Source organism: Peromyscus eremicus, chromosome 12 (genome assembly GCF_949786415.1).
Source record: "Peromyscus eremicus chromosome 12, PerEre_H2_v1, whole genome shotgun sequence".
Taxonomy (NCBI): domain Eukaryota; kingdom Metazoa; phylum Chordata; class Mammalia; order Rodentia; family Cricetidae; genus Peromyscus; species Peromyscus eremicus.
Window position 1 is genome coordinate 8,595,718 of NC_081428.1, and position 26,538 is coordinate 8,622,255.

At 46.3% G+C, this 26,538-nt stretch overlaps 1 protein-coding gene across 1 annotated transcript in view; it reads left to right on the top strand.

Annotated features, from left to right (window-relative positions):
* Window positions 1-1,102: 1,102 nt before the first annotated feature.
* Window positions 1,103-26,538, top strand: part of Tiam1 (TIAM Rac1 associated GEF 1) — a 292,115-nt gene continuing 266,679 nt past the window's right edge. Inside the window, exon 1 of the mRNA XM_059276856.1 lies at window positions 1,103-1,189. The gene's annotated coding sequence lies outside the window, so the exon portion shown is untranslated. The remainder of the gene's footprint in view (window positions 1,190-26,538) is intronic.

Genomic DNA, 26,538 nt, shown 5'->3' on the forward strand with positions numbered 1-26,538 from the left:
GATCCCCCACAGGTTATAACTGATCACCTTCGGCGTCTGATGAGTTATTCTTCCCCCCTCCTTTGTCTAGGTCCTGGGCCTGCCTCCAGCACGAAGCTGTCCGACATTGATGTTTGCCCCTGTAGTTTTCCACCCGCTGACCTCCCACCCCACTCTTTCCACACCCCCAGCTGTCCTCCCCGTTCTCAGTTGAGCCCTGTCCATCCCCTTCTTCTAGAGGGTTAATATCTGTCCATTGCTGTCCTCCTGGATGAAGTCGGCCTGCCCTAACCATCCAAGAAACATGTCCAAACAATATTTTTAAAAATGTTATCCATTGGCTATCATGTCTGGTCCAGCCTGACCCAATACTGAGAGCAATGTGAGGTTCATTACTCACCACAGGGGCCTGTCAACCCTTGCGGCCCGATTCTCATCGGAAAGCACCTGGCCTTGGTCTTCAGTGTGAAATCTCGCTTTACTTGGACTGATTTGTCTCAATTCTCTCTCTTTGCTATTTGTTCCCTTCCTTTTAAAGAGACTGTACATTCGCTTTGAAAATTCCAGTCATCTGAATAAAAATGCACATGTATTACCCTCTTGCTTTTGATTTTATTATTTAAGTGTTGGGTCTTGAGCTCTGTTGCCTACTGATCCCGAACTCCTGGACTAATGTGACCTTCCTGCTTCAGTGTCTTGACTAGCTGAGACTCCAGGCCTGTAACACCATGGCTGGCCTTTTCTTGCTTTCTTTAGTAGGACTGCGAGCCTGGTGGACCCACATGACTGACTCCACGATACTGTTCCTCCGGCAGGTGGAACTGGGGCAGTGTCCCTTGGGTGGGTTCTCTGTGACTCGCTTTGTGGAGAGTTCTAGATTACTTGCCTCCACTCCTAAGCCCCTAGCGTCCTCCCCGTCATGGCTGCCCTGCTGTGGTGGCCTTATAGATTCCTCGACTGATACCAGTATTGTGCGATATGTCCTTTTCTTTCCTTTTTTTGCTTATGGAGTGATGTACATGGGGCTTGGTATAGCCGTTTGTCACTCAGAGCCTTTTCTTGTGAACTTCTAGGTTGATGGCTGCATTCTGGGTGTTGACACTTTCCGAAGCTTGAGTTCCTACTGCATTCTGGGTGTTGACACTTTCCGAAGCTTGAGTTCCTACTGCATTCTGGGTGTTGACACTTTCCGAAGCTTGAGCTCCGAATGGTGAGTAGTTATGTTCTCCTACATGCTGGCCTCGAAGGACTTCCTAGGGGCATTGTGGGTATACAGAAACATTTAGAAAGCCCCCAATTAATGTTTGTGTTAATTAGCTCTCACCCTACTCTTCCTCTTCCTTCTAGACATTGTTCCTCAGGGTATTAAAACAACAACAACAACAACAATAGAGATTCTGTGTGGTCAGGACAGCTGACCACATTTGTACAGTTGCCTGAAGAACAGTACAGAGAGGACTGAAGGACTGAAATCAGTTCTAGGTATAAATATTTCTCTAAAGTGATCTGGGTTCTTTTGCTTCAACATCATCATAATCCTGTTGTCACGTAAATGAGCAAGACTTCATTTTTCAGTCTCTGGATGTTGGTGTTGTCTCAGAGCTGTTTTCAATTTGTAAAAATATCTACGCACAATCCAAGACCCTAAACATTCACACTGCATGGGGTTGATCTCACGTGCCCTTCTCTCTACGACAGTGATTCTCAACCCGTGGGGTGTGAGCACTTTGGGGGTTCAAATGCGGCCTTCACAGGGGTTGTGTAGCAGATATTGTGCATATCAGATATTTGCATTATGATTCATAACAGTATCAAAATTACAGCTATGAAGTAGCAATGGAATAATTATTATGGTTTTGGGGGGGTCACCACAACACGAGGAACTGTATCAAAGGGTCGCAGCGTCAGGAAGGTTGAGGACCACTGCTCTAATACAAGGTCTTTCTGTGTAGCTCAGGCTGGTTTAGAACTCACTTCTGCTTCCAGATCCCTAGTGTGGGATTACGGAGTGCTCGCCGTGAGGTCTTGACTTACATGTCGGAATCTGGCTCCTCCTTCCGTGTCGCCCCTCCCCTCCCCCGTCACGCAGTGCCTTTGTCCTGCGGCGTCTCCACAGAGTGCATTACATCGCTGCTGTTGTCGATCGGTGCCCTCACGCGTTTCCCTTGTCCTCCGATGTCTTTCGTAAAGACATGATCAGATTCAGTTCCAAACTGGGGGCCAACAGCCGGGCGTGGTGACACATACTGAGTTCCAGTGACTCAGGAAGCAGAAATGGGAGGATTGCTTGAGCCCCGGAGTTCAAGGAGAGTCTGGGAAACAAGTGTGCACCTATGGTGAATGCATGAATAAAACTTGGGACAACAATGTTGCATAGACTGTGGTGTAATGCCCCTTTTTAATTGTTAGTAATGGTAGATACAGTCAGTCCTCCATCCGTCTGTCACTAGGACCCCTATCAGCTTTTCTCTACACGACTGTAAAGCCATCGATGATCTGGGATTGATGATAGGTGTGATCTTTCCTTCAGAGTAGCAAACAGATGGTATTTGGATTCTGCCATTTGTCCTGCGTTATTAACTGGTTCTCTAAAGAACTAATGTCAGTTTTTCTTTATTTGTGTGTGTGTGTGTGTGTGTGTGTGTGTGTGTGTGTGTGTGTGTTTGCAGCATGTATCTGTGGTGGTAGCAGGTCAACTTGCAGGATTTGCAAGAAAGGAGCAGAGTTGGGGAGAGCGAGTAGGAACAGACGTGACGAGGATGCAGGTGATGGATGGGGTGAGAAGCAGACAGACCCTGGGGTTAATTTTGAAGATGGATTTTGAGGATTTGCTCTGCGTGGGGCAGAGCGGACCTGGGCCCTTTCTGGCCAGTCAGCAGGTAGAAATTCAAGGCTGAGAGTGGAAGTGATCGTTAAGTTGTAGGTTGAAATTTTCCCTGGTGGACCAGTGTGCTGGCTAGCAATCATCGTCTGAGAGGAGGGAACCTCCACTGAGAAAATGCCTCCAGAAGATCATGCTGTACGTAAGCTTGTGGAGCATCTTCTTAATTAGTGATTGGTGAGGAAGGGCCCAGCCTATTGTGGGTGGGGCTATCCCTTGGTTGGTGGACCTGGGTTCTATAAGAAAGTAGGTTGAGGAAGCCATGGTGAGCAAGCCAGTAAGCAGCACCCCTCCATGGCCTCTGCATCAGCTCCTGCCTCCAGGTTCCTGCCCTCCTTGAGTTCCTGTCCTGACTTACTCAGTGATGAACAGAAATGCTGAAGTGTAAGCCAAATAAACCCTTTGCTCCCCAAGTTGCATTTGATCACAGTGTTTCATCACAGCAGTAGTGATCCTGACTAAGTCAACTAGTCACTTCTTTGGCTTGGTGACTTCAGCCTGCACCGGTAGCTCTAGGGGACTGCCAGGTCCTAAAAGGTCCCTTGCTCTAGGCAATTGAGAGAGACACCGCTGCGGAACCTCTTGTGGGTACCCTCTCTAAAGACAGACCCCATTTTAGAGTGGAAGCTGTTTCTGTGAGGAAGAAACACTTGCCTTTTAAGAACAGCGGTTAGTGAGAAATGTCATCTCCCTGGGGTGTCTATTTTGTTTGCTTGCTTTTGTTTTTTTGAGAAAAAGCCTTGCTGTATATAGTGTGTAGCCCAGGCTGCCTTTGAATTTGAGATCCTTCTGCCTCAGACTCCTGAGCACTAGGATTACACACCCAGCTTAGGTCTCGGTTTAAATTTTTTTTTTTTTTTGAGAGTTAAGGAATTTTTTTTTTGTGTGTGTGTATATGAGTATTTTGCCTGCATGTATTTATGCATACCACATACATGCAGTGCCCTCAGAGGCCAGAAGAGGGCGTCATATCCCCTGGAGCTTGAGTTACAGACACTTGTAAGCTACCAGGTAGATGCTGGGAACTTAACCCTGATCCTTTGTAAAACTGTAAGTGCTGTTAACCACTGAGCCCGTTCTCTAGCTCCTACCTCTCGATTTTAACGTCCGACTGTCCTGCTGTGTGTGCTGGGCTCTGTGCAGTGTCTGCTGGGTAAATTGAGACGAATGTGACAACGTTGCCTATTTCTGCTGTGGTTTTTTAACAGGAGGGTCCTCAGAGTCTCTCACCTGTCCTTCCTAGCCTTCTAAGGAACAGTTAGCACATTACTGTAGCTGAAGGTTTTTCTGTGTCCCACCTGGCCCATGGTCAGGACAAATCTTTCCCACTCGCGTCCCCCAAGTAAACACACAGAGGCTTATATTAATTAAAACTGCTTGGCCATTAGCTTAGGCTTCCTACTGACTAGCTCTTGCACTTAAAGTCAGCCCATTTCTGTTAATCTATATGTTGCCACATGTTCTGTGGGCTTTACCTGTGTGCCATTACATGCTGCTCTCTGGACAGTGGGCTGGCCTCTCCTGACTCAGCCTTCCTCTCCCAGAGTTCTCCTTCTCTGCTTATCCCACCTATACTTCCTGCCTGGCTACTGGCCAATCAGCATTTTATTTATCAACTAATCAGAGCAACACATTCACAGCACACCGAGCAACATTACCCATCACATTACATCCACTTGTTCAATCAGTAAGGTTTTATTGCCCAGCCATACTCATTGGTTTATGGTAACCTTCTTGTAGCAGTAGTTGGTGGTGGTGCATGTGTGCTCATCACCCATGTGCAAAGGCGTGTGTGGGTGTAAGTGTGGATGCATGCATGCATGCGCGCTCGTGTGTGTGTGTGTGTGTGTGTGTGTGTGTGTGTGTGTGTGTGTGTGTACTTGCGTGTGCCCTTGTTCTATGAATATGGAATTTGTGGCGTACACACTATTGTTAACTATTAAAGTAATTGAATTTTGGTGTTTGTGTTTCTATGTTAGATGACATTGTGCTAAAGTTGTTGTACATTAGTGTCTGTGGAATATTGGTTTCAGATCTCGCCATACACATCAAAGTGTGAGGCTGCTCAAATCTCCTGTATGAAACACCATCATTTTTATATAAAATCCTACAGACATCTTCTGACATACTTTAAACTCATCTGTAAACCCAGTATGGGACTCAAGCTCATAATCATACTATTTTGGAAAGGGAGCAGGAAGATCGGGAGTTCAAGACCAGCCTCAGTTACATAGCAGTGTTGATACCAGTGCTGGCCATGAGACCACTCTGCTTTAAACGATGGTAACAGACAACCCATCTCCAGAATGCACGTCATACAGTGCAAAGGCTGCGGAAGTGATGGTCACGTGGGACAGGACAGCAGTCTAGAAGAGGCATTTGGGGGACTAGCTGTGTTTCAATCAGTGTCTGGTTCTTGAACCCTTAGGTATGGAGGGCCAGCCATAGCTCAAAGGAAATACAGTTCATCGAGGCCAGGTTCATGTGAAATAGTGATGTCCTTTGAACTCTGTGGATGGCTGACACTAACAGTCCTGACAGTCTCCATCATGAGTGCGGGGCGTTTACCCACCAACCCCACAGCTCCCCAGAGTTTTCTTGAGTGTGGGCAGCAGGAAATATTAGATAGAAGGATTTAGATTGTGGAGATAAACAGATAGAACATAAAGGATAGCCTCGAGAGGGCCTGGAACCTTTTCCAACGCCCCGACTGTCTCTGCCCCAGGGTATTTATAGAAACACCAAGGGGTGGATCAAAAGGCACCCCCCCCCCCCCAGCACAGCCAAGTGCAGACCATCTCAGACACCTGCACTCAGGCCCGTGGTCCTAATTATCCTCTATGCAGATCTGCTGGGTAAAGCCATGAGGAACCTGAAAATGGGCTCCCACACATGAGATCTTGTCACACCTTCTTCCTTAGGACAGAACTTTCTCTCCTCTTCCACATGAATGTGCACTAATGTGTGGCTTATTTTTACCTTTGATCAGGAGTCTCTGCCTTTTTTTGTTGTGTGCTAAGGGCTTTCAAAATCAACAGCCTTGCACTTTCCCTCCTCGATGGTGCTCAGCTCACGTTCTCTAAGATAGTCTATCTTCTCACTATATTGTTGAATTATTATGGATGGCTGTGGAATACTTTATGTAAGAAAAATGAAATAGATTTAAAATATTAAAGACTTTTCTTTCTTAATTGCCTCTTAATGCAATAAAAAAAACCCATAGTGATTATTAAAAGATGGCAGGAGAAAAGAATTAAAATAGTAAAATTGCTTAGCAAAGATTCTGTTTCATAATGCATTTCGATATAATTGGTATCATAATGTGTAATTAACAGTCTTTCTTCGAAGGATGAAGCTTAAGTTTGGGCGGAGTGGGGGCCCTCCTAGGACCTGGTGATGTCTGAATTCATTCCTATGGCGGCACTTTAGAATCTGCACAGGCTGTAGGCGGTTGCCACGGTCCTTGGAAGCCACAGAAGTGTGGACAAAGCATCCTTCAGCATTTGTGTAGCCACCACAGGCGCCCCTGGTTTGTCAGGGGAGAGGGCGAAGACAGATTTCGTCTGCCTGTGTGCCCACTTATGAGCTGGGCTGTCCTGGGACTTGTCACTCCAAACCTGCTTGGGAATCTCTTTGGGTAATTTTCTGGACTTACCCCCTATCCTGACTCTGTGGGCCTTGTGATGATGGGGAGCAAGAGTCCAAGGGAAAATACTGTGGGGGAGAGGGATGGGTCCCAGCATAGCGCTGGGAGCCTCATCTCTCATCTCTCACTCTGACTCAGTTGGCTTCTTAATCCTGGGAGATTAGAGCAGGCTGGAAAACATGCATGCTGAGCAAGAACAAAGCAGGCAGAAGCGGGCTGGTGGGCGGCCATTTCTTTTCGGTATTCCATTCAGTCCGTGCAGGCTCCTTCTTGGGAGAGGTGGTGGTGAGGAGATTGCCGTGGTTGGGTGGGTGCTCTTTGTCACCCCCATGGTCGTCAAGTGCCCCAGTGCCAGCCCACGGGGAGGTTGCCTCCTAGTGAAGAAGTTGATGCCACAACCAGCCACTGGAGCCCTGTAGCAGGGGGTGAGGAAAATCATTCCTGCCTAAGAATTCAAGGGCTCTTCTTTGGAAATGGAATTTAATAGCCCCCAGTTCTCCTTTAAATGATCTCTAAATTCATCAAAGACAGTTTTTCTTTTTTGGCTGCTTTGGATGTTTGGTCCTCCTGCCTCGGCTCCTCGAGTGCTGGCGTTACAGTTATGCTCTGCCATGCTTCTTTATTTTAATGATGGTGGAACTGAGGCTGGAGCGGTGGTTCAGCAGCTAATAACGCTTGCTCGCACGGAGGCTTGAGGTTCAGTCCCCAGCACCCCCATCGTCACTCACGACCGTTTGTAACCCCAGGTCTCCAGTTCCAGGGAACCCGATGCCCTCTTCTGGCCTCCTTGGCAATGAGAGCCATGCGGGCAGACACTCATAAACGTAAAATAAAGATAAATAAATCTTAAAACGAAAGATGACGGAACCGAACCGTGGTGCATCTGAGTTATGCTAAGTGTTGGAGCAGGGGTTGGCAGGTGTCTGTGGAGACTATCTGCCCTTCTGTTTTCTGGGAAGGGTGATGGTGTGAGAACTCTCTGTCTTTTCCATCTGCCCCTTGCTGGAGTCTCAGTAGGAAGAGCTGGCATTTCAGGCTTACAAAGGGTTTGCTAGCAACAGTATTAAAATTGCATTTTATTTATTTATTTGCACGTGAGTGCTTGTGGAAGTCAGTGTACAACTTGCTGGAGTCTGTTCTCTCTCTTTTTTGGTCTTTCGAGACAGGGTTTCTCTGTGTAGCTTTGGAGCCTGTGCTGGGACTTGCTCTGTAGACCAGGCTGTCTTTGAACTCACAGAGATCTGCCTCCCGAGTGCTGGTATTAAAGGTGTGCACTACCACTGCCCAGCATGTTCTCTCTTTTTCAAGACAGGGTGTTACTATACAGCTCTGGCTGTCCTGGAATTCACTGTGTGGACCAGGCTGGCCTCAAACTCACTAAGATCCGCTTGCCTTTGCCTCCCAAGTACTGGGATTAAAGGCGTGCACCACTTTGCCTGGTTTTGGAGTCTATATTCTTACTTTACCTGGGTCCTGGAGATCAAACTCAGACCGTCAGGGTGCTAACAGGCACCTTTACCTGGTAAATCGTTTTACCAGCCTCAATCACAACAAAGACTTACAAAATGATTTAAGTGTGTGTGTGTGTGTGCGCGCGCGCGCGCATGTATGTGTGCAGGTGCCAACAGATTCCAGAAGAGGGTGGCAGATAACCTGAAGCTGGACTCACGGGCAGTTTGAGCTGCTGGACGTGGGTTCTGGGAACACACATGGGCCCTTTGCAAGAGCAGTACTTACTCTTGAGCACTCAACCACCTCTCTGGCCCACCCTGAAAAACTGTCTTAAAAAAGTGATAGAAGGGAAAAGAAGGGCAAGAGAGATACTTTTATCTGATGAAGCTGGAGAAGAGGAATTTCAGGAACAATATTGTAATGGAGTGAGGGAGGGCGGACTCTCCGGATAAAGGATACCAAAGTGAAGTTAAGCAAATATGGCGTTGGATCCTGTTAGGATTCTAACTTGATAAGGGGAGGGAGGATGTTGAAAGAGAGAGGTAACCAGTACCACTGCCGTGTAAAAACCAAACGCCTGTAAAAAGGTTGGGATTATGTGTGTGCAAAGATTGTCTCTGATAGCACCACCCACTGACATATTTATAAATGACACAATGGGATGCTTGAGATAGTCTTCAGAGTACCAACACCGCGGGGGAGTGCGGGAAAACAATGAACTGCTACTGGATTGTGGGCACATGCTGATTGTGTACCCACAGTACAAACCTTTCCGAAGAACTGGGAAAGCAGCCCGGGCTGCAGAGAGCAAGACTGTGTCTTAACAAATGGAACAAAACAAGACATTTCTATAGGACAAGGTTTCTAGAAGCTGAAAGCCAGTCACCTGGAATAAACCATGATCTTTGAAGTTTAAAGAAGCAGCAAGAGGGCTGGGCTGTGGTGGTGCAGAGCCAGGCAGATCTCTGTGAGTTCGAGGCCAACCATGGTCTAGAGAGCGAGATCCAGGACAGGCACCAAAACTACACAGAGAAACCCTGTCTCGGGGGATGGGGGTGGGGTGGGGGAAGAAGCAGCAAGAGGAATCTGCCAACCTCTTACAACAGACTCTTCCAAGCCCAGCAGATGCTTCTCCATTTCCCCGGCAAAGTCCCTTTGTCCTGAGTAACACTCTTCAGTATTAAGTTTTCCCCAGAACATGGCCTCGGCTTTATTGGCTTGTCTTTTCCTTTGGTCCAAGTTGCAGTCCAGCATCTCTGCCCCTCCATGTCTATCCTCAGCTACATCTCTTCCTGCTCTCATGCCTCTGTGGCTCTCCTTTCTCTGGATTCCAGGTGCTGGCCAACTTAGACCTAGGGATATTCTTCATGATAGAGTCCTCAAGGTCACAGGAATTGGATTATTCAGCCATGTGGAGACTTGGCTAACTTCTGTATGCATCATCTATTGCACAGATATATTTATAAACATATATTAAGATTCAGATCTTAAAAATTTATGATAAAATGATGTTCTAAATCAGAAGTGTGTCGCTGTGACCTAAGTCCCAAACTCCTCCTCTCCTTGTGCCAACCATGCCTGTGGCCAGGTACCCCAGATGGGAGCAGGCTTGATGGATGGCCAGCAATGTGGTGGCTGGGGCCTGAGTGAATGGCTTTGCCTGCTGCTCTGGGCCTGATTTATTCTCACCTCACAGCTACAAATCACTCCTGGAATGATGCTGATGCTGGGGCCTGCCTAAAGTGGGTATTCTCAGCCGCGACCATCCTGAGTTAACTGTTTTTCCTCCGGCTTTCCCATTCTGCTTCTTAGTTAAATTGACTGCTGGATGGCTTAGGTGCTGTTTGCATTCTCCAAGTTCTACAGGGACTGTTTTGATGGACGCTTAACGAGGGAAGGGTCCCCCTGGCTCCTCTGTGGGTCAACGTTGTTTTTCTTTTATACACTGCTGGGCATTGAACCAAAGGCCTTGCATATGCTAGGCAAGCTCTACCACTGAGCTACACCCTCAGTTTTCTTTTGACTGATTTTTAAGTTTTGAGATGGTCTCATTAGGTTGCCCAGGCTAGTCTAGAGCTTTCTTTGTAGCCCAGGCAGGCTTTCAACCTTATATCCGAGTATCTGGGATATAAGCCTGTCCCTTGAGGCCTGACTAGGTCTTTCTAATGCCCCCTGTGCTTATTCTGCCATCGTAGAGAAGCTTAGGTATGGGTGGGAGGCAGGCTCAGGGGAAAGCTGTAGGAGTGACTGTGGCTGAGGACCTGCTTTCTGCAGAAAGCCAGTGGGACATTCCCAGGAAGTGCCTTGGACTATGTTTATGATGGAGATTTGGGGTGGGTGGTTCCTTGGAAACAAAGGGATGTGTGGGGATCCCAGCTATGTCAAGATAAAGAAGTGTTTTATATTTATGTTCTAGGGAGGATGGCTATTGAATCTTGACTCTGTCTAGCAGACACCAGCAGGCAGCAGTGTTCTTGGAAGCAAGGCAGCCCTGTTTCCCATCTGCACACTGTTCATGAGCAGCTGCTTCCATACCCCCTCGAGGTCCATGCTGCCACCCTCTCCACCTCTCAGCAGCTGTAGTAACCTGCAGGAGACCCACACAAGGCTGGGCCCATTAATGGTCCCTTGTGGAAGGGATACAGGCTGTTAGCAGTTAGTGTGTGTGTGTGGGCTCATAAGGCCCCTTCTTCCCAAGCATAGATGTTAGTGTTTCCTGGGGGAGGGCTCCTAAGGCACACCCCTCCCAGAGGATAGTTAACAATTGTTGGGGTACCTCCTCCCTCAGGATCTGTACCATTCATAGTTATTGGTAGAGCTATTTTCTTCAGTGGTGTACCTACTTGTAAGTTGCCCATGCCTCAGTAAGGAACCTAATTAAATTCATTTGTCCACCTGAATTGGGTGGAATCACTTTGTCTGTCTGTCTGTCCTGGTGCCTTGTCTAGGGTCAGTAGACATTTGTCTTTCCAGGAAAAGTTCACACCACTGACTCTCTGATGCCTGGCTGTGAAATGTTTGCATCAATTTAGTGACTGCAGGGAGCTCTCGTCTACACGGTGAATTGCCTTGCTCCAAACCTGGTCTCACCCAAGAAAGAGGAGGGAGTTGAGGCAGTTGGCAGGCAGGTTTTTGCAGTGAGAACATCCAGTCTTTTTCTTAGTGGAGACCTGGCAGAGGTGACTAGCAGCCAGTTCAAAAACAAAGTAGGACAAAGTGCCGATAACTACCGTTTGGAGCATCTGCATGTGCCCGGCTTTGTGATTCTTCCCTGTGTCTGTCATAGTTAATTTCTATGAACTTGACCTGGGAAGAGGGGATCCCAGTTAAGGAATTGCCTCCATCAGGTTTGTCTGTGGGCATTTTCTTGATTGTGGATTGGTGAGGAAGGACCTAGGTTACTGGGGGCAGTGCTACCCCTAGGCAGGTCGGCCTGGGCCGGATAAGAAAGGCAGTTGTGTAAGTCAGGGGAAACAAACCAGTCAACAGTGATCCCCTGCGGTTTCTGCTTCAGTTCCTGCCTCGTGTTCCTGCCTCAGCTTCTCTTCATAATGGACTAAAAGCCGAATGGTGGTGGTTTGAAATGCTTCCCTTAGGGAGTGGCACTCTTAGGAGGTGTGGCTTTGTTGGAGTAGGTGTGGCCTTGTTGGAGGAAGTGTGTCACTGTGGGGGTGGGCTTTGTGGTCTTCTGTGCTCAGCTATGCCCAGTGTGACACACAGTTCATTTCCTGTTGCCTGTGGATCAAGATGTAGAACTCAGCTCCTTCTCCAGAGGAACTGCCATGATGATAGTGGACTAAACCTCTGAACTATAAGCCACCACAATTAAATGTTTTCCTTGATCAGAATTGCTGTGGTCATGGTGTCTCTTCATAGCAATAGAAATCCTAAGGCACAAATAAACTCTTTTCTCCTCAGATTGGTTTTGGTCAGTGTTTTATCACAGCAATAGAAATCAAACTAATATAGTACCTACGGTGTCATTTAGTCCCCAGAGCTAGCCTAGTTATTATAACGGTGCTTTGGTTGTGTTTGCTATTTCAAGTAGGACACTGGGAGTGGTCATGGAGAAGGCCTTCAGAAGTGGAGGCCCAGTACTCAGGTTGGTAGACCTGGACCCTGACTCCACTACTCCTGTGTAGAATTTGAGGACGTGCCAGCCTGTTTGATAGAGGTCCTCCATGCCTTCTGAGAGCTTCCATCTCTGAATGTGGAGGTGAGTGACAGGGAATTTGTAGCCGTGGGTCTGTGTGGTGTCAGGAGTGCATGTTTACCGGACAGCTCCGTACGGGCCCGTTCCTTAGCCGGTGTGGATGTTGTAGGTGTGGCTGCTGTATCTCACATGCCTTCGTTGGGACCTGTTACACACTGAGGGTTGTGAGAGTTAATTTTATGTGTCCACTTGCCCAGGGCCACGGGATGCCCAGATGTTTGACCGACCATTCTGGGTATTCTCCAAGAAGGTTTCTGGATTTCACAGAGGGGGAGAGTCAGTAGATTGCTCTCCCTAGTATGGAAGGCTCATGCAATCAGTTGGAGGCCTGAACAAAACCAGGGGTTCACACCCCCTCAGTAGGGCCAGAGTCTCCAGCTTGAGTGCCTTTGGCCTTGGACTAAGAATTAACCTTGCTCTCCTGGACCTGCAGCTTGCTCAATGCAGATCTTCAGACATGTCAGACTATGTGGTATCATGAACTAATTCCTTGTCGTAAGTCTCTTCTTGTACACCGATGCCCCTGTGCTGTGTGGGTGTGTTTGTGTGTAGGTGGCAGGTCCTGTTCCTCTTGAGCACCCTGATGGTGCCCACTCTGGGTGACTGCACATCTGCTCTTGGCTCAGGCTGGCAGCTGTCTGACCAGTGTTCCTGTGGGTACCGCTGGGATTTCCATCGGCTTTCACTGTTCAGGCAACCGCGAGCTCACATTCTCCTCCTCCTCCTCCTCCTCCGGTTCTAATTCTTGTTCAGTGATATCAGGAAGATTTCTTAGTATTTCTCTACTTTCTTCACCCTCCCCCCCCCCCCCCCAAGCCATGTATGTCTTTCTTGTCTCTTTTGGCTTCTCTATTTCTTTCTCTTCACATTTACTCATTGCCTGGTTTTCACTCGGTAATGTCCATAATTACTGCTTTTGTTTATCTAGTCCGTGGTGAAGTGATTAGGAAAGGTTTCGTGTGGAGGCTCAGCCTGGAAGCGGTCACTAGCTCATCTGCTCCCAGGACAGATGTGATTGGGCTGCCTGTGTCTCCAGTGGCTGTCTGGGTCAGGAGGCCCCTTTAACCAGAACTTAGCTGGACTGTCCTGGACAGCAGCTGGAGGGTTTGTTTCTTTTTCAGCTACAGGAATTTCAGTGAATGGTGGGGTTAAACAACCACGTAAAACCATGAAATCAACATCCAATAAACCCAAGCCCCAGATGGAAGTGATGAAGGCCCATTTGCTGTTCTTTTTTTCTTGTGTGCACTCATTTCTCTGGATCGGAGAGACCGGCTATTAGAATTCAGCAGACACATTTCAACTCAGAAGTAAGGGATGGTGCTCTTAAATCGCTCTTTGGATGTTACAAGCAATTGGGATATTCTAGGCTTCTTTAAGGTCTTTGGGTGATGCCAAGATGGCTGAGATTTTGACCAGATGGGCTGTGGTGGGAGCAGCATTTTACTGTGATGAAATTTTATGCAGTCACTAAAGGTGTGTGTCCCTTGTGTCGGAATTACAGACAACATTAAGGATAGGTAGGGGATGCCTAAAACTTTCCAGATTTGCCAGATTACCTACCACAAAGTTGTACTGACATGAAGGAGCCCTTTGGAGCTAACCCTGCTCCCTCTTCAGCTAAATGAAGGGGAATGTAATAGTAGTAAAAATTAAAGAACATTCTGGAAGTTGGGTGGTGGTGGTGGTGGTGGTGGTGGCACACGCCTTTAATCCCAGCACTCAGGAAGCAGAGGCAGGTGGATCTCTGTGAGTTCAAGGCCAGCCTGGTCTACAGAGCCAGTTCCAGGACAGCCAAGGCCACACAAAGAAACCCTGTCTCAGAAAAGCGTGTGTGCACACATACAAAAAGAGCATTCTAGAATACTCTTCCCTGAACAGTCTACAGAATGCTAAAGCCAATAGCGGCATAGTAATAAAGTGCTTCCAGATTCTTTTTATAGAAAACAAATACACAACAAATAATTATCCACCCCTCACTAAAACAGAAGTTAGGGCTTGGAGTTTTAATATCTTGGTTGAGATTTACTTATCGATGCAGACCTTTCCTTATTAGCTCGTGACACTTGAGGTCTCCTTCCTGCCGTTGGTGACATTTCCCACAGAAACACGCCCTACTCCTTGCTGATCTCGAACCTGCCGAGAGCAGTAGTGGCTGTCCGAGCATTTCCTTGCTCTTTAGAGAGGAGGCTGAGTTGGTGGTAGTGTGGGTGGAGTCGACTCCCCATCACTGTGTGCTGACATGACACAGAGCCCAGGATCACTTTCCTTGGGCTGACAGATAGTGAGAGATAAAGTATGAAAATTCAGATTATAGTAATTAGTCATTTTTACCGTATTCTTTTCCTGTGAAATCTCCAGGGTACAAGTATGGAATTTGTCCAATGAGGAACTTTAGACTTTTAAGCCATCGTGTTCCTTGACATACGCCATTCTTTCTTTGAGATATAATGCAGTAAGAATGTGTGGAAAATCTTCGTGGACCTGTACTGATGTATTTTAAAGCAGGAAGTTGTGTCCTCTGGTTGCTGTTTCCTGGTGTGGATGCAGACTCATTCAGCGCTACATTGTCCACAACAGCAACGCCCGCACAAATGAAACGTTCTTAGTACCGCCACTTAAGAGTGTACTAAAAGTGTGGGCTGGCTGCTGTTGTGACTTCCATGGGACAGCTTAGTGCTGCTCATATAAGCACAGGTCTGGTTGCGGGGAGCAGCAGAGGTTAGAGCTGATTTTCGTGAAGTTTTTCATGTAATGAAATCTCATCAATTTCGATTCCTCTGGCTGTTTTCACTGGAGACCGAGGAGGGTCCAAGGATGAACAGCTTAGAGAGCCTGTGGTTTGGCCTTGGCTTCTTTCTGGCTTGTGGGAGGCCGCATCCCGTGAGGTCCAGCTTTTATGAAATCTGTTCTAAATGACTTGAATGGGAGCCAGTGCTGTCTGATGTTTTCTGTTATGGAACCAGTCAGATTTATGTTGCATACAATGAATTTCAAATCCCAGTTTTTAGGGGATTTCAGAGAGGGATAGGGATACTCTTAGCTTCCTGGGGAATGAAAATTTGGAAAGCCACTATGGTTCCGGGCTCATTTTAGAAACCACAGCTATAAAATATGATTGTTTGAAAACTGATGGACCACAGGAGTGTGCTATCTGGGGATGCCTGGTGCAGCAGTGTGTGATGGTGGGTCAGGTGACTTCTCTCTTTTTTTTTTGGTTTCATGTGTTTATTATGGTATATATGTGTGTGTACATGTGTGTGTTTGTGTGTACATACATACATACCAGTGCATACCGTGGGCAACATACAGAATTCACAGATCCACTTTCAGGAGTCAGTTTTCTCCTTCCAGGATGTGGGATTGATCATCAGGTTTAACAGAAGCACCTTTTCCCACTTAGTCATTTCTTAAGCTTGAATGTGATTTCTTCTTTTTTAAAATTATTTATTTACTGTGCACTGATGTTTCACCTGTATAAGGGTTTTGGGTCCCATGGTACTGTAGTTACAGACAGTTGTAAGCCGCAATGTGGGTGCTGGGAATTGAACCCGGGTCCTCTGGGAGAACAGTCAGTACTCTTAACCGCTGAGCCATCTCTGCAGGCCCCTTGAATGTGATTTCTAATGACGGTATTTAAACTGGTCCTTCGGGTTGGCAGGATGGTATAGTAGGTAACGGTGCTTCCCATGCTAGCCTGCTGACCTGAGTTCGGCTCCTGGAACCCATGTGAAGGGGGAAGGAGAGAATCGATTCCACAGCTCTGCCCTCTGACTTCCACGTGCGCGCTTTAGCTCATGCTCCATCCCCTACTACTAAATTTTAAAATAGTATTTGAAAAACACAATCCTAAATCACAGTGATGAGGATGTACTGGCCTGTAGAGGCCATTTCTAAAGAGCTTCGTGTGCTGTGGCGTATCTTTGGCTCTCCAGGGTAACTGCTCTGAGATTAGTAGTTTCATAGTCTGTGGAGCAGGCCCTGAAATCCTGTTCATTGTCTCCTGCTTGTCACTGAGGCGGCCCGAATATTCATTCCTAATGACCACAGTAGTTATCCAGGCCTGGCCATGTCCTTCACAGCCCTCGTGGTAACCCATTCTTCTCCAGCTTTTCTTCCTTTTCAGTTAGAGCTGTGGGATGAAAGTGTCCTCTACTTTTTAGGCAATTGTGACTTCTGTTGTCACTGTTCCAAAGTGATTAACTGTGACTTTTTTTTTTTTTTTTTTTTTTTTTTTTATCGAGACATGGTTTCTCTGGAAACCTGGATGCCTGTCCTGGATCTTGCTCTGTAGACCAGGTTGGCATCGAACTCACAGAGATCCACCTGGCTCTGCCTCCTGAGTGCTGGGATTAAAGGTGTGCACCACTACTGCCTGGTTTAACTGTAATTTTTAAATCCTGAGGATCAGGTATGTCTGAGATGTTTGAAGAATCTCAGGGTCCATCTTCACAAAGACTCTGTCTTTGACCACACTGGAATCAGGCTCTGTTTGCCTGTTTGTCAGTAGGCTTTGGCTTTGACCCAGGCCTCTTGTTGCTTGTCCTGTCCCAATCTTAGCAAAGAATCCTGTAATGTTGCCCACTCTACCCTCCTTGATAGCTGATCAAGTTGCTCATCCCTCATCTTTGACCTTTAAGCACAAGTGGTTTTTAGCCATTCCTAATAAAATTAGGTCACTTGAGCAAGAGTCCTTGTCTTACTTAGGGTATTCATTGCTGTGAAGAGACACCATGACCACAGTAACTCTTTTTTTTTTTTTTTAAGATTTATTTATTTATTATGTATACAGAAGAGGGCACCAGATGTCATTACAGATGGTTGTGAGCCACCATGTGGTTGCTGGGAATTGAACTCAGGACCTCTGGAATAGCAGTCGGTGCTCTTAACCTCTGAGCCATCTCTCCAGCCCAACCACAGTAACTCTTACAAAGAAAACATTTAATTGAGGTGGCTTGCTTACAGTTTCAGAGGTTTAGTCCATTATCATCATGATGGGGAGCATGCAGTGTGTGGGCTTTTTTGGTGCTGGAGCTGAGAGTGCTACATCTTGCAGGCAACAGGAAATTAACTGACAGTTACACTGATGGAAGTTTGAGCAAAATAGACCTCAAAACCCGCCCTCACAGTGACACACTTCTTCCAATAAGACCACACCTCCTAGTAGTGCCACTCCGTTAGGGGACCATTTCCTTTCAAACCACCACATTCCTCTGACTCTTGAAGTTTCCTTTTAATAATTCCCTGTACCCTGTCCTTTGTCTGTAAATCCACAGTTACTCTTTCTGGATTCAGGATTGAGCTAACCCCCAACACCCCCAGTCACAATATCTGTATTTTACTTTTCTTTAATTATATCTTTCAGAACAATTTTTTTTTTAAAGGAAAATCCATGTTCTTCCTTGGTATGTCCAAAGTAGCACGTTGTGCATTTATTAGGAAAGACTGACTCCTAAATCAAAGTCCAAAATATATTGGCTTAACTGAACAGAAGGTTATTTCTTTTCTATGTCAAGTTGTCTCCTCATGGTAATTTTGGAACCCAGGCTCCTTCCGCAGTGTGGCTCTGCCATCTCTAATTTGTGCTTTCCAAGTTCACCACATACATTTTTTTCTATGTGTGTTCTGTTAGCTAGAGATTAGCTGCAGGAACATGTTTCTGTTCTCTAGTGACTGGGAAGTATAGGCTAGAGTGCTCTACATTATTTTGTGAATCTTGCATTTTATATTTTTGGTTGTGAGCCTAGCCTTTAACGGCTGAGCCATCTCTCCAGCCCGAATCTTGCATTTTAAACAAGTGTTACATATGCTTGCAATGCAGAGGTTACTTAATACCTCAGTCAGTCTTTTGTGTCTTGTTTGCCAAGTGTCCCTTCAATTGTGATGTTCTATGCACATGAGATGCTGTTTTTTTTTTTTTTTCCCCTGAAAAAGTTGAGCAGCTCCTTCCATACAGAAAAGAGAAGTCAAACGAAGACATCACATCTGATTTTCTGTCCTTATCCTGAGTTTACAAAACATGGTGACTTGTGCAGGGTGCTGATTTGGCGGTCAGTGGTACCATGATCACCATGTTGCAGTGTTTCTACTTTGGTAGTACAGTGATTGTCTTGTTGATCTTTAACAGAATCTTGATGGCCTTATGGTGCTTCATCCTTTGAGGTGCCTGGAATTGGAACACTGATCATAAGAGCATCTGTGTCTCTTTCCTTAGTTCTAGCCACAGTGGACAGTTGGCAGTTTCATCTGTCTCTTGTAGCCTATTGAAAACATAAGGCTCCTCTTAAGTTCCTCTGCTTCGAATCGTTCATCTGGGACCAGGGCAGCTCTGATAGCATCTGTTACTCATTGCCCCCTCCCCCAACAGGGTTTCTCTGTAGCCATGGCTATCTTGGAACTAGCTGTGTAGACCAGGCTATCCTTTGAACTCACAGAGATCCACCTGCCTCTGCCTCTTGAGTGCTGAGATTAAAGGTGTGCACTATCATGCCCGGCCTATTACTCACTTTCAAATTTAGTTGATTAGTTTGATTATTGATTGATTGATTGATTGATTTGAATGTGTGCGTGCGTGCGTGCGTGCGTGCGTGTTGCTGTGAGCATGTGCAGATCCATGCATGCTGCTGTGTGTGTGGAGTTCAGAGGACAACTCTAGGAGCTGGTTCTTTCCTGCTACATTGTGGGATCTAGGACTTGAACTTAGGTCATCAGTCTCTGGGCAGGTACCTCAGCTCACTGAGCCCTCTCACAGGCCCAGTTGTTTACTTTGAAAGCAAGGATTGGGTTGTTTTGGTTTCAAGAATGGGGCTGTATGTAGACATGTGGAATGGGGATGGGGGAGAGCAGTGATGTGCACCTCAGTTTTCCTTGTTTCCACAGGACTTGGAATAGTTTGGACCTACTGCACATAGGATTTGAGCAAATTTCAGGGAAAGGGAAAACAGTACTGGACTGTGAATGCTTAGCCTTTGCACGAGACTTTTGTTAAGCTTCTGACTCAACACTGTCTGTTGCTAAGCTACGGACAAATACGGCACAGGCTGGTGGATGCTCCATTGAACATGGCTCCGATAGTAAGTACTGATGGTTGTGGAATACTTACATACTGTGTATGGTTTCTGTTACCATCTCATCTCTTCCTCTTAATGACATTGGGAGGTATGAATACTGTTTTATCTCCATTTTATCCAGTGAGGGAAACTGAGGTACAGGGAAGTCTGGTAGCTAGAGGAGTATGTTGCATGCGGTCACCTCCCCGTTGACAGTCTGAGTGATAAGGGTTTTGTCCTACCCCAGGTCTGATTGGTTCTGGTTTAGCCGTTGCTTTCTCGGACAAGGCGTACTTCAGGGAGAGAGGCACCCCACTCTCTCCTTACATGTGGATTAGAGGAAACTGCTGCTGCTTTCCTGCATGGTAATTACGGTTTCTGGGTTAGCACTCTGCTGCCAGCTTTGTGAGGACATGGGTAAAGTCAGCTCTCTTTCTTAGTTCCCTTTGACGGTGTGGTGCGCACGCAGATGAAATAGGGAGCTTATGCATATTAATGACTTGTGAACTGCAGTTTCTTCTGGGGATCTTTTCATGGGCTCTTACCAGTCAGAAGTGTCTTAAATGATTGAATGCTTTGAAAGTTTGTATACTCTGTGTACTTCTGAGGTCAAGAGAAGATGATGTTGGATATCATTGAGGCAAAGTCATGATGCCAACGCCTTTTTTCCGACCAGCTGTTTCTTAGACGTTAATGGAGACAGAGCAGGACTTGGGTGGATGTTGTTTGTTCTACAGTGGTTCATTCAGCAAGACCTTGGTTCCACGGTGGTGGTTTGGGAAGGTAATGTGTGACCTGTAAGTCAGAGGTGGTCTTTAGGTGGATTGGGGCGTACCTGTGAATTATGTCATGTTATATACATTATAACTTCTGGATTGAATTGTGATTACTTCCTCATGTCAGGGTTCTTTGATTATCAAGGACCAAACCAATGGGGCTCCCATATCTTGGATTCCAAAACAATAGAACTGTGAGCTAAATAAGCCCCTCCCCCCCCAATTTCTGTTTTCCCTTTTGTTGGTGTGTACCTGCATTAAACTAAGAGCCTGATCCATGGTAGGCAAGTGTTTGACCACTGAGCCAACCTGAAACCTCTTTACCTTAGAAAAGCAGCCACTCCGGCTGTCTCAAGCCCGACTCTGATTTTACTCTTCTCCCATCATGGCAGACAACACCCCCCACCACAGCACTTTTCCTTGGACAGGGCATCAGGTGAGTTATCAGATTGGTTCAAAATTAATTTTCCTAGTTGACTGTGTTTTTGTCCTTTTTATAAAAGAAGTGAGCAATCTGGATCAGAGTCTCTCAACTGGAGATAGACATTGCTATTGTGGAGCTGTTCCTCTACGAACTGGCTGGACACTGGAGGGAGAGGCTTGACCACCTACTCCATGTTCTTGGGACCCTCAAGGGTTATTCTCCATGAAGGACATCGTTACTAAAGTGCATCTACTTGGTCTGCTCAGGTCCATCTACATGTGAAGAGTGAATGAATTCAGAAAACAAGATTCGTTCTTTTAGCCGGGACACTTTGTTCATTTACCAATTATAGATGCTCGTGGTCTTTGATGGTTCTGTGTTAGCAATATTTATTTAATTAGTTTATTATTTATTTATTTTTTGCTTAGTGATAGTCAACAAATGATAGAAATCCAGTAGAAATTATACTGGGGGCTTTGAACCTGCTTCCTTTCCTGAGCTGACAATACACCATCTGAATTTCTCTCTTGATGCTGAGCGGTGGCAGTGAGCTGCAGTTCCCAGTTAGGCCCGCAGTCACGGGAGCAAACAGCTGGTACTCTGCAGCATGTTGTGTTGCTAAGCGACACTATCTGGTAGATGGGGGAATCAAGAGCATTTTCAACTTAATATGTTTTTGACTCATTACATTTTAAAATTTCTATTTATTTTGTGGGCGCCAGTGTGAGTCTGTAGCTGAGCACCTCCCATGGTGTGGATGTGGTCAGAGGACAATTTGTGGGAGTCAGTTCTCTCCCTCCACCTTGTGGATCCCAGGGATTGGAACTCAGGTCATCAGCTTGGATAACAAGCACCTTTACCTGCAGAGCCATCTCCCTTGCTGGCCCAGGGTGTTTTGGACTGAGGATTGGTGTGGCAATATCTAACTACAGTATACTTTGAGGGAAATGTGTAACTAATTCAGTGGTTCTTCACTGTGTGCCTACTGTGTGCCAGGGTAGAAACCACTTGTTAAGGAAGCTCTCTTCCCTGGAACATGGCAGAGAATCAGGAAGGGCCATCTGTTAACCCGGAAGTCACAGCAGTGCCCGCTCAGTGTCTTGTCTGGAGAGTCCTGGCAGTTATCACCTAGAGCCCGTCCACACGATGCTGGTGCTATTAGGAGAGGCTATGGGGGAGATGTCACGGACTCTCGCTGGGTGAACTACTGCTGTAGTTAGGTGAACACTAAGAAGCAAGGAAATCAGATCCATCAATAGAACATTGAATTCCAAGAGTTTCCATTTGGCATCCAATAGGTGGCCATGTTTGGAGCTCTCCAGCATGCTGCTGTCAAATGCAGGGTGGTGAGCCGTTGATTTTAGCTCCAGCTGTGTGACTCTGGACCACCACAGGGTCCTGCCTGGATGTCCCTTCTCACCTCTCAGCCCCCAGTCCTGGTGATGAGGATACTGGCCCACTTGCAGCCCTATCCCCTTTGTTTCCGGTCTGCAGAGACCACTATCCTGAGCTACAGGTTGTTCGGTGTCCGAAAGGAATTCTGTCCTATACTGTGTCCAGTCTTAATCATCTCCTCCAGGACTGTGTATCTGACCCTTACTTATCCTGGCTGAATATGGAGGTTCTATAAAATATTTTACAGAACTTCATTAATGTTAAACAATTTTAGGAAAAAATCTGAAAAGGTTTGGACAGTTAGAAACACGAAGCTCCAGTTCCCCCGTGATTTCACATCTGAGGAAGAGAACACCCCCTGCCACGTTCATCAGTCATCACATCTGTCAATTCGGAATATAAGTCAATTATCACCTTCGTCGTAAAGCATAATTGAAGTCTCTCTTCTCGGCTGTCAGGGGATCAGCTCGCTCCTTATTTATTAATTATTTGCTGCCTGTTCTTGTGTTCTGAGAAACTGTTCTGAAGGAAAAGGCTGGGTTTTTCAGAGTTTGGTATGTTTACCATGTCTCCTCATGGCAAGAATAGACTGTAAAACACAATTGCAGCTGATGTAGCAATCAACCAGCTCGGTCTATTTTCAGAGGTTGTGTTTACCAGTGGTGGAAGAGACACACTTGTCTTCTTTCTCCGTACACTGTCTGCACCCTCCAATGGCTTGGGTATTAATTTGGGACTGCAGCACATTTCAGAAGGTTTTTGGTTTGAAAGAAAAGAGCAAAGTAAATTTAGTTCTTATGTAAAGCCTCTAATGAGACCAATAACTACAACGGATGGCATTCCTCCTGATAAAGGTTTTCTTGTTTTCTAGAGGCCAAGGTCAGAGCTGAAAGACTTATGGGCTGTCTGGGCAATTTCTCCAGCAGGTACAACTTCCATTGCTAATTTACCTACCTTATGCTCTTTGAGAACGCGGGCAGAATAGAATCAGAAGGGAAGGATGAAGGGTCTTAATTCAGTGCTGGATGAAGCCGTACTCACATAGATGTTAGCTTGTGATGTGTGCTTCCGGGAAGCCTCAGCTGGCGTTCTTTATCAGTGAGGCAGAGGTATCCAGTCAGACCACTGTCACTCCTCAGTGACAGGAGGAGCTGAGACAAATTAGAATCTGATCAGGTGATACATCATTTAAGGCTTAACCCGAAATTCCTTCCCAGCCACGTCACCCGTCACGCCTTGGATTTTGGCTGTCAGGCGGTAATATGTTGCAGGGATGTGGGTATGCCTCTTATTTCATAGACTTTTCCCACTGTTCAGCAGAGACGACTTCTCCTTCCTCTCTCAAGCCGTTCATGTTGGGACGCCCTCCCAACTAGACAGGTGAAGTGGCTTCTTTTATGCCTCTGTCCTTCAAGGTTTCTCACAAGCTGGTTGGAGGGGTGTCTGGAAAGGCAGAGCTCACTGTTATGGGAAGGTCGTTTACACACTGATGCTCTTTGCTTGTGGAAGGAGAAGAGAGGGACAGAATAGAGAATATAAAAGTGGATTTGGGGAAGGGATTCTGGCTTTTACCAGACAGAAGTTGGGAACGAAATACTAGCTGCGTCTTCTCTGTTTTCTTCTTTTCTGCCTTTGTGTGGCTTAGCCTGGAGCAACAGAGAATGTTTGGTTCTATGTAATGTGAAGAGCTTTCATAAAGATCTCATATGAAAAAGGGGGTATCAGGTCCATGACATTTTTATTCTGTATTTATTGGGGTCCCTGATTTCACAGGGGTCTGGCCAAGGAAAAAGAGTGTGCTTATTCAACTGTGGTCCGTTTAAGAGATAGATGCAAGCTGTCCCACCATTGTGAGCTGTGTGTTCATTTTAGTAAGTGCAATAAAAACAGCTTAAAAAACGACTCAGTTATCCCTGACAACCCTGAGCTCGGGTTATGCACTGGTCCTGGCATGAGGGATGAAGGCCTCTCCTCTAAGAGTCTCAGGTCCAGTTCAGGGAGTCTTGCAGCATGTCCGCATCAGCATCTGACAGCCTCCTGAAAGTACGCATGCTGGGCCCCGTCTCAGACCCTCTGAGGGAGTACAGCGCCATTATAGACCCTCTGAGGGAGCACGGCCCCACTGCAGACCCTCTGAAGGAGCACGGCCCCGTCACAGATCCTCTGAGGGAGCACGGCCCCATTTCAGACCCTCTGAGGGAGAACAGCGCCATTGTAGACCCTCTGAGGGAGCATGGCCCCATTGCAGACCCTCTGAGGGAGAACAGCCCCATCGCAAAGAACAGCCCCACCGCAGACCCTCTGCATGAGAAGCTCCAGAGCGAGGCCCAGTGACTGGGATCCTTTTTCTTTGTTCAGTAAGTAATCTAAGTCCTAAACCTCCAACCAAAGAGAGATGCCCTCAGTATATCTTGGTAAGAACTGTGGAAAGTGTGCCTGTGCATCAGGGTCTTTGGGGGTAACTGGGGAAATGACATTCTGGGCTGTGGAGAGTGAGGTAGGCTAAGGGAGAGTTAGGTCTTAAATGGTGAGTTATTCCTGCTCAGATGGATAAGGTGGGGGGAGGAGGGAGAAGGGGAGTATTTTGGGTTAAGAGAACGTGCTGATGTACTAAGCAATGGTAGGACTTTGTCACTCAGGATCACAGAGGCTGCTGCTGTCTTTGTACCCTTACTACTGCCATCCCTGTGATGAGCAGTGACTGACCGGGCCATACTGAGACATTTGGCTTGGCTCCTGGAAAATAACCAGAGGATGTCTTAAGTTTGTTTGGTTGAATATACAAAAACCACAGGATTCTCTTTAGATTAGGGGAAAATGATTTAGTGATATCTCAAAAAATCTAAGGTGAGGCTGAAAGAGTCAAGAGGGCTTTACAACACACATACAGAATTTAATTCTTAGAATTTTCTGATAATTCTTAGGGAATTTTAATTTGTCAAAAATGTGTATACAAAAATCCAGAGGAAAAAACTGAAGAATAGAAAAAATAGAAAAAATGGAGGCAACCAAAGCAAACACTTTAATGTAGCCTGGGCTGTTACTGGGCGTTTCAGGTACACGGCAACGTTATGATTTTTCTTTGTCTGGTTTTTGCTATTTGCTGCATAAATTTAAATTATTGCTTGATATTCCCCTCCCCCCTCAGTCTAAGGAAGAAATGATTGCAACACAGATGCCCTTTGGTGGCTTGTGACCCTCCGTTTTCCCGCCTTTCCTATACCATGGAGGCTGCACCAGGCTGTACTGACTTCTCAGTTAACCATCCGTTAGAGCCTGGTGAGAGACCCGAACGAGGGTCTGTTTCTGCAGATTGGGCCATGGAGGGCACTGAAGAAGTCTGTGGAATGCCACTGTTGCTACCTGTGCCTGGGCTGGCTGTCAGGAGGAAAATAGGTTAAGGACAGCGAGGACATCCTCCCACCTGGACATCCAGGGATGACATGGAGAAGACTCTGCTCCTACCGTTTTGTCTGAACACTGCTGGGCAGTGGAAGCCTTCAGATTGTGATGCTGTACCGCTTTCTGAACTCTGTCCCTACCTGTTTCTTTTCTGCCACCTTCAAAGCCAAGGCAGATTCTCCAGGGGTCACCTTAAGCTCCTATCTTCCCAGAGAGGGAGTTGGGGAAATGCGAGTCTCACTGAGCTGTAATGACATGGCATGGCATGAAATGCACAGGGCATATACCTCATGCTTACTGTCTTGCTAAGAAGCACTGCTGCCCCTGTGTGTATTTCCATGTAAAATTCTAACTTTTGGGCCATTTCCTTAGCATAGGTCCTGAGAAGGGGAATTAAAAGATGGTCCTTAATACATGATGGGGCTACCTCCCAGTAAACCCACTGTAAAAAATAAAAAATCCATTTGACATACAGTCCAATAAACCCATGGTCGCTCCAAATATCATTAACCATTGCAAGTTCAGATGTTTCTCAGCTTCCAACGGGATGAGTTCAGATAAATCCATTTTGTAGTTGGGAGCTTTTCCACAGAAATAGCGTCCGTCTATCAGTTTAGCCACTGAAGCAGTGTGAAAGGTCTTGTCCCTCGGCCACAGCCACGCACTGTATTCTTCACTTTTAATATCATGACATTGCTGTTTGATTTGTCTGGTCCTTTAAGACGAGGGACTGGTGTGTGTGTGTGTATGTGTGTGTGTGTTTAAATTGGCGTTGTAACAAAGAATGCTGTGGGATGTGGTGTGTGAGTCAACCCCTGAGGGAGTCATTTACTACATTTCATAATAGATAAACCACTCTGCCCTGTTGTGGGCACTTATTAATATAACAGTGAAATTAGAAGGATAATTAGTACATACACACACAGAGTATTATTAGTAATCACCGTTCATTTTATAGAGAAATTTAGTATACTTTTTTTTTTAACATTTATTTATTTGGGGGAGGGGGTTGGTATGCACTCATTTGTTTCACAGTACTGAGCCATCTCATTGACCCTTTGGATTTCCACCTACCCTTCCTTGGTGTTTCCAGGCAGGGTTTCTCTGTGTAGTCCTGGCTGTCGTATATGTATATATACACACATACACACACACACCCATATGTATAAAACTGTCCTCGTGCTGGAACCCCACTTGGCCTGGAATGCCTTTGTGTAGCCCACACTTACATAGCTTACAGATTCATGGCAATCCTGTCTCAGGCTCCTGACTGTTGAGATTACGTCAACCTCCAGCCCTGGCTCTGTGCGGAAAGGATTTT